General features: G+C 38.5%; 1 pseudogene; it reads left to right on the plus strand.

Moving 5' to 3' along the window:
- The first annotated feature begins 3,392 nt into the window (after positions 1–3,392).
- LOC100732432 (olfactory receptor 7D4-like) lies at positions 3,393–4,340 on the plus strand (annotated as a pseudogene).
- The last annotated feature ends 5,696 nt before the right edge of the window (positions 4,341–10,036 follow it).

Raw genomic sequence — 10,036 nt, forward strand, 5'->3', positions numbered from 1 at the left:
ATAAAAGTAATCAAAACACAAGAATGATAACAGTAAGGGCTTTCAAGACCAGACACTAGGAAACCAAAAATGGCTACCATAACATATCTGGTTTTCCTCAACATAGCTGTGCTTATCTTCATACATATTGGGATCAAATCATTGAAAGCAGCTGAAAACCAATCAAAACCAAGAACAAAAGCATTATTGGCTTTTGAAATCAAATGACAGGAAATCATCAGTGGTTACCATGGTCTCTCATTTTCTTCAGTGTAGTTGTTCATACTATCATACATACTAAAATCAATTCTTATGAACCCTTCAGGTGAAGTTCTAGGCATATATAAGCCTAGATTGGTACGTCTATGTTTTCTGTATTAGAGGGTGCACTGGATTTTTACTGGATCATTACTGACAATAGCCAATGTCAGTACTCTACCTGTGTGTGAATGGAAAAGCAGGCATTTAAAACATGAATATATATACACACATCATATATATACACACATCATATATATATATACACATCATATATATATCAATCATATATATATATATATATATATATAGAGAGAGAGAGAGAGAGAGAGAGAGAGACAGAGTGTTTACATTGACATGGATGACTTAGAAAAAATGTTAGATGAAACAAGCTAAGTGCAAAAAGATAAATATTTAATGATCTCATTCATATGTAGATTTGATAAAGCTGAATTCACTGAAATTCATCAGAAAAATGACTAACAGAGATTAGCAGTGCTTGCAAAATGTTGGGCAAATGGTAAAAATTATATATAGAGAGAGACAGAGACACAGAGAGACAGAGAGAGAGAAACAAATTTAAACATTTGAGAAGTTAAAAAATTGAAAAAAATTTGAAGAAGAAATTTTTCCTTTCATATCATTATGGGCACATATCGATCCACAAAATCTCCAGAGTCTTCTGAAGAGTGTATCAAAGTACATTTTTTTGCTGTGATTGATTCCTTGAATAATTTGAATATTGCTCCGAGTAAATCATATGCCTTTCAAATCAAACAAAAAAATCCAAAGTTCCTCCCTGGAGAAAATAAATGTATCTTCATCCCTGCTTCCTGTTGGGAGCCATTGAAGCTGGAAATTGACCTCATGTGCATGGCTGCAGCATGACTGTCCCAAAAGCTAAGATTATTCAGGGCAAGCCATGTGAAGAAGTTGCTTCAACCCAGGAAAACACCAAGCTCCTAGATAATCCAAGCAATGGGTTACTAGGCAGCAGAGTTGAAATGGACATCATCTTTCTGAGTTCCACAGGGGTTTGAATAGTTCCTTTCTTCCCATCAGGAGAGTAGGGCTCCACCTAACCCCATCTTTTGTCAATTTTCTCATTGTTTCAGGGTCCTTCACTCCAGGAACCTCCAGAGCCATATGGGTCACTAGCAGCTGCCTACATAGACTCAAAATAAACTGAATATTTTGCACTGTACTTTCTTTCTTGCATGCCAAGGTAGATGCATTGTTCAGTGAATGGCAAGACAAAAAGACTATTTAATGAAGAGCTGTAAGGCTTCATAGTGTGAGACTCTAGCAACTAGAACAGTCCTGTTTCCCATAGCTTGTGCTTCTCTGGTTCCAGCAGCTGGGTCTCCTGGGAGCAGTTCATTCAGAAAAGAAAGGTCCAGTGGTAATCATCAGAGACTGTGCCCTTGTGAGAGTGGGTGGAGTACAAAGAAGAAGAGAAAAGATGTGTAATATAATGGGAAAATGGTGAGTTCCTAAACCTTCTCTATACTTTTCAATAAAACATAGGCTCCTGTTAGATTATCTGCATCCAATGACTTGTTCATGAACTACTTCTCCAAAGATCTATTCTTTGCAGGATATTGTCTACTTTGTTCCAGTTTTGTCTGTGGTCTTATTTTGTATTCTAAACCAAATTTTAGCAGGAGGTTCCACTTTCTGATAGCCTTTGTTAATTCTATATTATTATAAGTATTGTTTCACTCATTCCTTAATGCCATACAACGTCTAATGTCATTATGTACGACCTCAAAATACCCAGTCCTATTTCCTTTTTCATGTTACCAACACTTTTAAGTATTCATAAAAATATCAAGTGACTGAAGTTGAAGGAGACTTTCTTGGCATGGTAGTGAGTTTATTACAAATACTTCAGTGTGTAATGTAACTTCTTGTCTAGTGTTTAAAAACAACTGTATTTATTCATGTATGAAAATGAAATTGGCTTCTTTTTACAATCTCAGCTCAGGATGACCCACTCATGCATGCCTATTAGATATTTCTCAAATGTACTTTTCAGTGGGGACTATTATTATGATTTATATTCAATTACTTTCTTTTCTGGGATGAATTCTGTTATCCAACGCCTTTATGTAAAGCAGGATTCTAGGTCTAGAACTGATCTTGTTTTGTATCATGCATCATCCTGGGAAAGAAGTCTCTGAAGGAAAAAGCCACTGAAAACTTCCTTAACTGGAAATGCTGTCTCCAAAGAGGTAACCAACCTTTGATATTTCTATTGATGAGTCCCTCTATGATGGCAGCCAGTGTTCAAGAGAGTATTGCTCAGGAATACCTATTCAGGACTCATTTATTGAGATGTTAAGGATAGAATCACATTTGTGAAATGCCTTCTGTATTCCAGGAGGCAAAGAATAGATTAGACCTCTTCCCTGAATTTTTCTTCCATCCTGCAATGAACCTGTACTGTCTTGCTGCAGTGACAGCATAGTGGTAGTAAAGAGCATTTAAGTAACTACCACAAGGCCACACATGTGTTGTGTTGTTTCCCCAACACCCTATCCCAGGAATTCTGACTCAAAAAATCAATTTTAAAACTACAGATGTATATGTTATGTTGGGAGAGTTACTTACCCAAAATTAATATTTAAAATGAATAATAATGGGTTTAAATTACTGAGATTTTAGTGTGAATGAAAGATTTTTTAAGTCTTAAAAACAAACAATGATAATAAATATATTTTAAAAACAAAAAGAAAAGACTGAGTTAACTTTCAAATCACTGTGAATCTTGGGTCATAGAATGAATGTTCCTTGTATGAAAAATCCATGTTTAAGGGGGATTGCAAACGAAAAAAACAAAAGAAATATGGAGATTATCAAGTAAATATACGTAAAAGTTTTCACCAATCTTAGAAAAGTTCTATCAAATTTACTGTTTATTTCTGTTTATAAATTCAAGTAAGTGAATTAAAACAAGGCAACCAGTGATGTAAACAGAGAGGAATCTCCACTGCATGAAGGGAACTATGGACCATCTGCGGATCTGAAAGAGACATGAGCTGTCACTGGGGTCGGAGAACCACTATTACTGGCAAGCACCAGTAGAAAGGGAAAAGTCTGTTTATACTTGACCCATAAAGTGTAAAGTAAATATGGTGACATCTGGCTGGAACATGGAAACATTGAACCACACAGGCACACCCCATTTCCTCCTCCTGGGCCTCTCACAGGACCCTAAATTACATCCCATTCTCTTTGGCCTGTTCTTGACCATGTACCTAGCATGGTGCTCGGGAACCTGCTCATCATCCTGGCCTTCAGCTCTGCCTACCAGTTCCGCACACCCATGTACTTCTTCTTCTCCAACCTGTCCTTTAATGACATCAGCTTCACCTCCACCATGATGCCAAATATGCTGGCTAAGATTCACGCACACAGCAAAGGCATTTTGTTTTGTATACAGAGTGCCTCATCCAGATATTTTTATTTTTGGCTTTTGTAGGAATGGATAACTTACCACTAACCACAATGTCATATGACTGCTTTGTGGCCATCTGCTATCCCTTGAAATATGTGACCATCATGAACCCCGATACCTCTGTTTCCTTAGTTCTGATGTCATTGTTTGTCATGCTCTTGGTCTCCCTGCTTCATATTCTACTAATGAAGCAGTTGACCTTATCCAAGGACACAGAAATCCCTCATTTCTTCTGTGAGTTTGCTCAGGTGTTCAAGGTGGCCAGGTCTGATGCCATCACCAATGTCAGTGTCATCCTGTTGTACGTGTCAACTACCCTGCTGGGCATGTGTCTTGTCACAGGGATCCTCTTTTCTTATTCTCTGATCATAGCCTCCCTAGTGAAGATGTCCTCCACAGAAAGCAATTTTAAAGCATTTTCCACTTTGGGTCTCAACTCTGTGTGGTCTCCTTGTTCTATGGAACAGGCCTTGGGGTTTACCTCAGTTCTGCAGGGACCCATTCTCCCCATGACAGCTCCGTGGTCTCTGTGATGTACACTGTGGTGACCCCCATGATGAACCCCTTCATCTACAGTCTGAGGGACAAGGATGTGTTGGGGGCCCTGGGGAGACTCCTCAGGAGAGCAGCCTCTCATCCTTAATGGCCCACTGATCTTAGAATTAACTGAACACCGTGTACCCTGAAACAAACACCGTGAATTCTGCATTTTTTCTTCCCACAATGACATCCTTAAATATTTGTATTTCCAAAGCATTTATGATTTTCCATTTGTGTTATTCGATTTGTTTCTTCTCCACAATGCACACAGAAGTTTCATTTTAAATTTTTCTTCCCTCTGCATGTTTCATAAAGTTACAAGTCTGGTAAAATTTTTATGTGCACTCCAGATATTTCCAGAGTTGTGTAAAGTACTGATATGATCTGTTTCTTCTCTCAAATATTTCACTTAAATGTTAATGTTTTTATGTGTTTTTGTGTGCTACTGAAGAAATGGAGTGAAAATCATCACAGTTGAAGTTTTACCATAGCTGAAATGTAAGTATGATTTTGCATGCCTTCATATTGGAAAGATTTCTTTCAAATGATTCCTCACATTCATCCAACTTCTGAATGTAAGGGGCTGAGAATGGGATGCATGGTAGCTTGGAACTTGGTATTCAGCCCACACTTTTCATTAGTACATGTTTGCAGTACGTGACAATTACATTGCTAGTGGGGAGCTGGTGCCCACAGTGTCTTCATTTGCTCTGCTCCTTAACATTCTCTCCCTCGTTCCTTCCTCCATACCTTCCTTAAAGAAGAATAAATCAGTTGTTTTAAAGAAAATGAATACAACTTGTGACCATAATGTTGCGAGACAAATTAAGCACACAAGATTAATATTTCATCAATTCTCTTATATGATAAAATCAAAGTATGCATAAAGAACAAATAAAAGATAGTAGGAAACAAGAGATAGATCTTTTGTTAGTGCTAAAGGAATCAGCAGTTTTTCATTTCCCCATCATTAATTGAGCATCTATATAGGTGCTCCTTTGTGATACATATTCTGTGGAGAAATGGCTTTTCAAGTCTCTTTTTAAGGCTGATGTTTCAAGAGTGTGGTGTGCAGTTTTACTTCTAATCTGCCAGTTTTCTTTGTACTTCTTGACACAGGGCTTTTCTCAGACATAGGTTGTATAAACGTATCTCCTCTCTTATGTGTTATCTATTTATTTTAAGTATGGTGTTTATTATTATAAAGTGTACTCATTATGATATACAATAGATCTCTCGAGGCTATTGATCCTGCTCATCTTGTGTCTTTACAGAAATGTCCAAAGAGTTCTTTTGCCTTGTTAATAGTCATTTTTTTTATTGTTACTAGGTTTGATTTCCATATGATGTAAAACCTTAGATCTAAAGACATTTGTCCTGAAAGTATTTTGCAAGACAACCAGATATTTCTAATAAATTTTCATCAATAAATGCGCAGTGTCTTTCAATATGAGGAGTACTTCATTCCTCACATCACATGATCACAGCTGAGCTGATGGATTCCTAGTCTCTGTGCTTCTTTGTCTATATCTGTGTCTCTTTCCTCTCCTCTCCTCTCCTCTCCTCTCCTCTCCTCTCCTCTCCTCTCCTCTCCTCTCCTCTCTTCTCCTCTCCTCTGCTCTCCTCTTCTGTCCTCTCCTCTGCTCTTCTCTCCTCTCCTCTCCTCTGCTGTTGAAAGAATCTTGTCCTAGTTTGGACACTGCATCTGGGACGTGGCTGGGAGGCAGAACAAAGGGGTTCTATCTTCCCAGCCACTAGGAATTTACCTGGGGCGGGAAGTGAATACCAATGGGCCACGTGTGCATCACTAATGCCCCTTAGCCAACACCCAAAACCTAATCTACAGGTATGCCCCCACTTCACTTGTCCAAAGCAGAGAATGCCAGCCCCTGGAGACAGACCCCAGAGATTCAGGAGGTCTCTTCCCACATTCTTAAAATAAAGGTCATTTATATTTCATACTTCTTATCTTTTCACTGTTCTCTCTCTCTCTCTCTCTCTCTCTCTCTCTCTCTCTCTCTCTCTCTCTCTCTCTCTCTGTCTTCCCCACCTCCAAAGGATTGTGAGCAGTTTTACCAACAGCCAGAGGTAATGGAGATCTCATCTGCAGATGAGGAGAAGAAAAGGAAAGAGGAAAAATCTCTCACTTCAGGTGAGATTAGGAAGATATGTACAATGCAGGAAACTGAAGACTTCTGTAGAAAAGCACTCCTGGAAAGAAGAACACAGCTATAGTTGTGTGGATGATGAATCTATCTGTTTAGGGATGTCACATTTCTGGGAAATTCTCCAAAGGAATCAAAAGCGAGTGTCACTGGATAGGTTCCAAGTCAGAGTTACACAAAAGGTAATGAATGATTCCACTGCACCCACAGACAGCAGATGGTCCATTGTGATAGTGTCGGTTGTCCTACACAGAAACACTCAGCTCTTTTCTCTTTCATACCGTCACAAAGATTTTCTTTTTCTTTTTTTTTTTTTAATCAGTACTGGGGATCATACTCATGAACACCTGCTTGCAGGGCAGGTGCTTATGCTGCTGAGCTAAATCCCCAGCCCCAATCACAAAGATTTTCAAAGGCAACTGCAGGTTAATTTGTTTTTCTTTATACTTTGTTTTGTCTTATTTTGTACTATATTACAGCATTATTATCATTTTAGATGTATATTTTTGCGTTGTGGAACAAATCATCTAAGTTTCCATTATTCCTCAAGGAGAAATTCAGTTTTACGTACAAGTGTTTTTATTACAAATGAATTTCTGGAGGAAACTGCTTGCAAATCAAGATTTTACTGTAATTTCTATATTTATCTCTTAATTGATGTATATAAATATAGTTAAAAATAGACTTCTTTCAAATATATTCTTCAACTGTCTGGAGCCTTTTAAGTGTGATACAATCTCTTTTTTGTTTTTTGATTTTAGACTTTGTATATAGGAAATAATTCTTTGATCAATGTCTTGAAGCCTTTCTCTTTGTTTACTTGTGGATATTCACTTTCAAGTCTTACACATAACTGTATTCTATTTTATGATGTTATGAGTGTCTAGTGTGGTTCTTTTTATTTTAAAGGTGGTAAAATACAACAAAATAAGGTAGGAGAAAGCCAATCAAGGCAATGCAGTAAAACTGGTACAGAATTTCTGAGCAGGTTACTGAGATAACAATAGTTGGTACTGTAGTGAAAGGGTTTTGGCCCAAACAGGACACTGTAGCCAGTAAAGCCAAGGAGCTCCTATCTCCCCCACCCCTAGGAATTTACCTGTGATGACATCTTCCCTGCCCTCTGGGAGTTTAACTATGGCATCAAACCTAGACCAATGGGCTACCTGTGCATCCCTGATGTCCCCTTAGTTTCCACCCCAAACTGAGGCTACTTACATATCCCCAATGCCACGTGTTCACCAGAAAGAAAGCCATACTGCAGCAGTTGGGGGGTGTTTTGGTTTTCTCCCTCTGTGTTCTCAGAATAAAGAACTCTTTTGTTTTATACTTCCCATCTTTTGGATATAATCTTGTCATTTGGTGCCATGACTTGATCAGCAGGCAACTGACTCCTGGGAACCACTCAGTTGAGTCCCCAGCCAATTCATGAACCAGATTACATCCTGGATTACTTCTCCTCTTTTCCTCTCCCGGGACCTGCTTGACTTGTTGCCAACCACCCACACACAACACTGGCTCAATTAATGTCAGGTGAGCAAATTCCACAGAATTCTTGGCACTGGGCTTGACCCCAGGCAAGTTTTCTCCCCCTTCGCGTGGGTTTGCGTCACTCTCATGTCTTTCAGACAGCCCAGGGCATGGTCTTTCTGGGCAACCTGTGTCCACACTCAAAAATCTCTCATGTCCTTTGGGTTCAGATAGCCCAAGGTAGTTTTCTGGACCGCCCACACTGTGAGACCCTCACGTTCCTCAGAGCTTCACACTCTTAAGGGCAGAACTGTTACTGATCCCACATAGACTCCACTTGTAAATCTCTCAGTGATGACTGGAATATACGAGTTTTTGGAACCCTAACCACCATTTTGTGCCAGAGAATGAGTGACGGCTCACCCTCCATACCACGGCTCGTTTCTTGCCTGAATTAGTCATGGGAAATGTTTTTTCTAATTCTGAAAAGATGCCTTTACAATGTCTAATTTTCAATCTATGTACTCTTAAGATTAAAATCATCATAAAAACTAAATAATTAACTTTTTACTGCCAGGAGGTTTGGCCAACCTACTCACTTATTGGCAACCCTTGTCCCACAAAGGGGATGTTTGACCCCTATATTCTCAAAAATCTGTACGATTTCTGCCAGGCTGGTGACAAATTAACAGAGATCCCTTATGTACAAGATTTCCTTGATCTGAGAACACACCCATCTCTCATTAAATCTTGTATTCCCACCAAGGTACTTTTAGCTAACTCTGCTATGCTGCAAACTCTCCTCTCCTGCCCTCATGAAGTACCCCCAGTTTTTTATTGGCCACCACCTGCCTACCCCCAAAATCATTCCTCACCGTTACATCCCACCATGTGATTGTCTTCCCCTCCCTAACCCATAACTCTCCCAGTGGCTCCAATCCCTCTGTTAGCACTTCCTTGCTGTCTCTGACTTCATATTCTCCTGAAAATTCTCTATTCTCTACAGCATTCTCACCTACAGCCCACCATACTAGGTCTAGGTCGTTGTTTCCTGATGGATTCCTAGTCTCTGTGCTTCTTTGTCTATATCTATATGAAACCCGATTTTTCTTGGGACATTACCAGAAGAGGGCTATTTCTAGATTCAATCTCCAACTGTGACTCTCTTGAAATTGTGAACCCAAATGCACCTTTCATTACAATTCAAAAAAAAAAAAAAAAAAGGAAAGGAAAACAGAAAGAAAAAATTAACTCAATTCAGTAGTATAGCAGCATACAATTCAAGTATCAATAATTAATAGAATTTCTGTATACCAATAACAAACTGAACAGGAGAAATTAGGGAAACAGCACTTTTCATAATAAGATCAAGAAAAAATAAATACTTAGGAATTACCCTAACCAAGGAACTGAAAGATTACTACACTGCAAACTTCAGAATCCTGAAAAAAGCAAAGGCAACACAAGTATAGTTAAAATGACCACACTTCCAAACTTTAATGATTTAACAATCTCAGTCAAAATATCAATGTCATCCTTCCACAGAACTAGAGACAGTAGTCTTAAAATTCATATGGAACCAGAAGAACCAAAGCAATTCTGAGCAACAAGGGCAAGACAGGGGGCATCAGGATCCCTGACTTTAATGTGTAGTATGAAGCAAAAGTGATAAAAAAAATAGCATGATATGGCAAAAATACCAGACTTGTGGATCACTGGAACAGATAACAGATGCAGAAACAACTCCAGGCACACTCATCTATGTTGTCTTGACAAAGATACCAAATTCTTTTGCTAGATTGCTTCTTTAACAAATGACACTGGGAAAACTGGCTATTCACATGTGAAAGACTGAACTTATACCCATATATCTTTCTAAACACTAAACTGAAATAAAAAGTGTCTGAACATTATAAAAGAAAAATTATTTTACAAGGCAAAATAGGTAAAACACTTGAAGATGTAAGTGTAGACAAAGACCTTCCAAACAGTAACCTTACAATATTGGTATTGCAAAAGTAATATCAATAATTAGCAATTGGGATCATACCTGTATTATTGCCTCTGCTGAGCAAAGGAAACCACCACCTGAGGGAACATACGGACTGGGAAAAAATTTTGCAAGCTACTGCTCTGAAACAGAAAAACTATATAGACTATATAA

The sequence above is a fragment of the Cavia porcellus genome, unplaced genomic scaffold (assembly GCF_034190915.1).
Source record: "Cavia porcellus strain 051 isolate PalLab524CR breed Dunkin Hartley unplaced genomic scaffold, mCavPor4.1 scaffold_17, whole genome shotgun sequence".
NCBI lineage: Eukaryota > Metazoa > Chordata > Mammalia > Rodentia > Caviidae > Cavia > Cavia porcellus.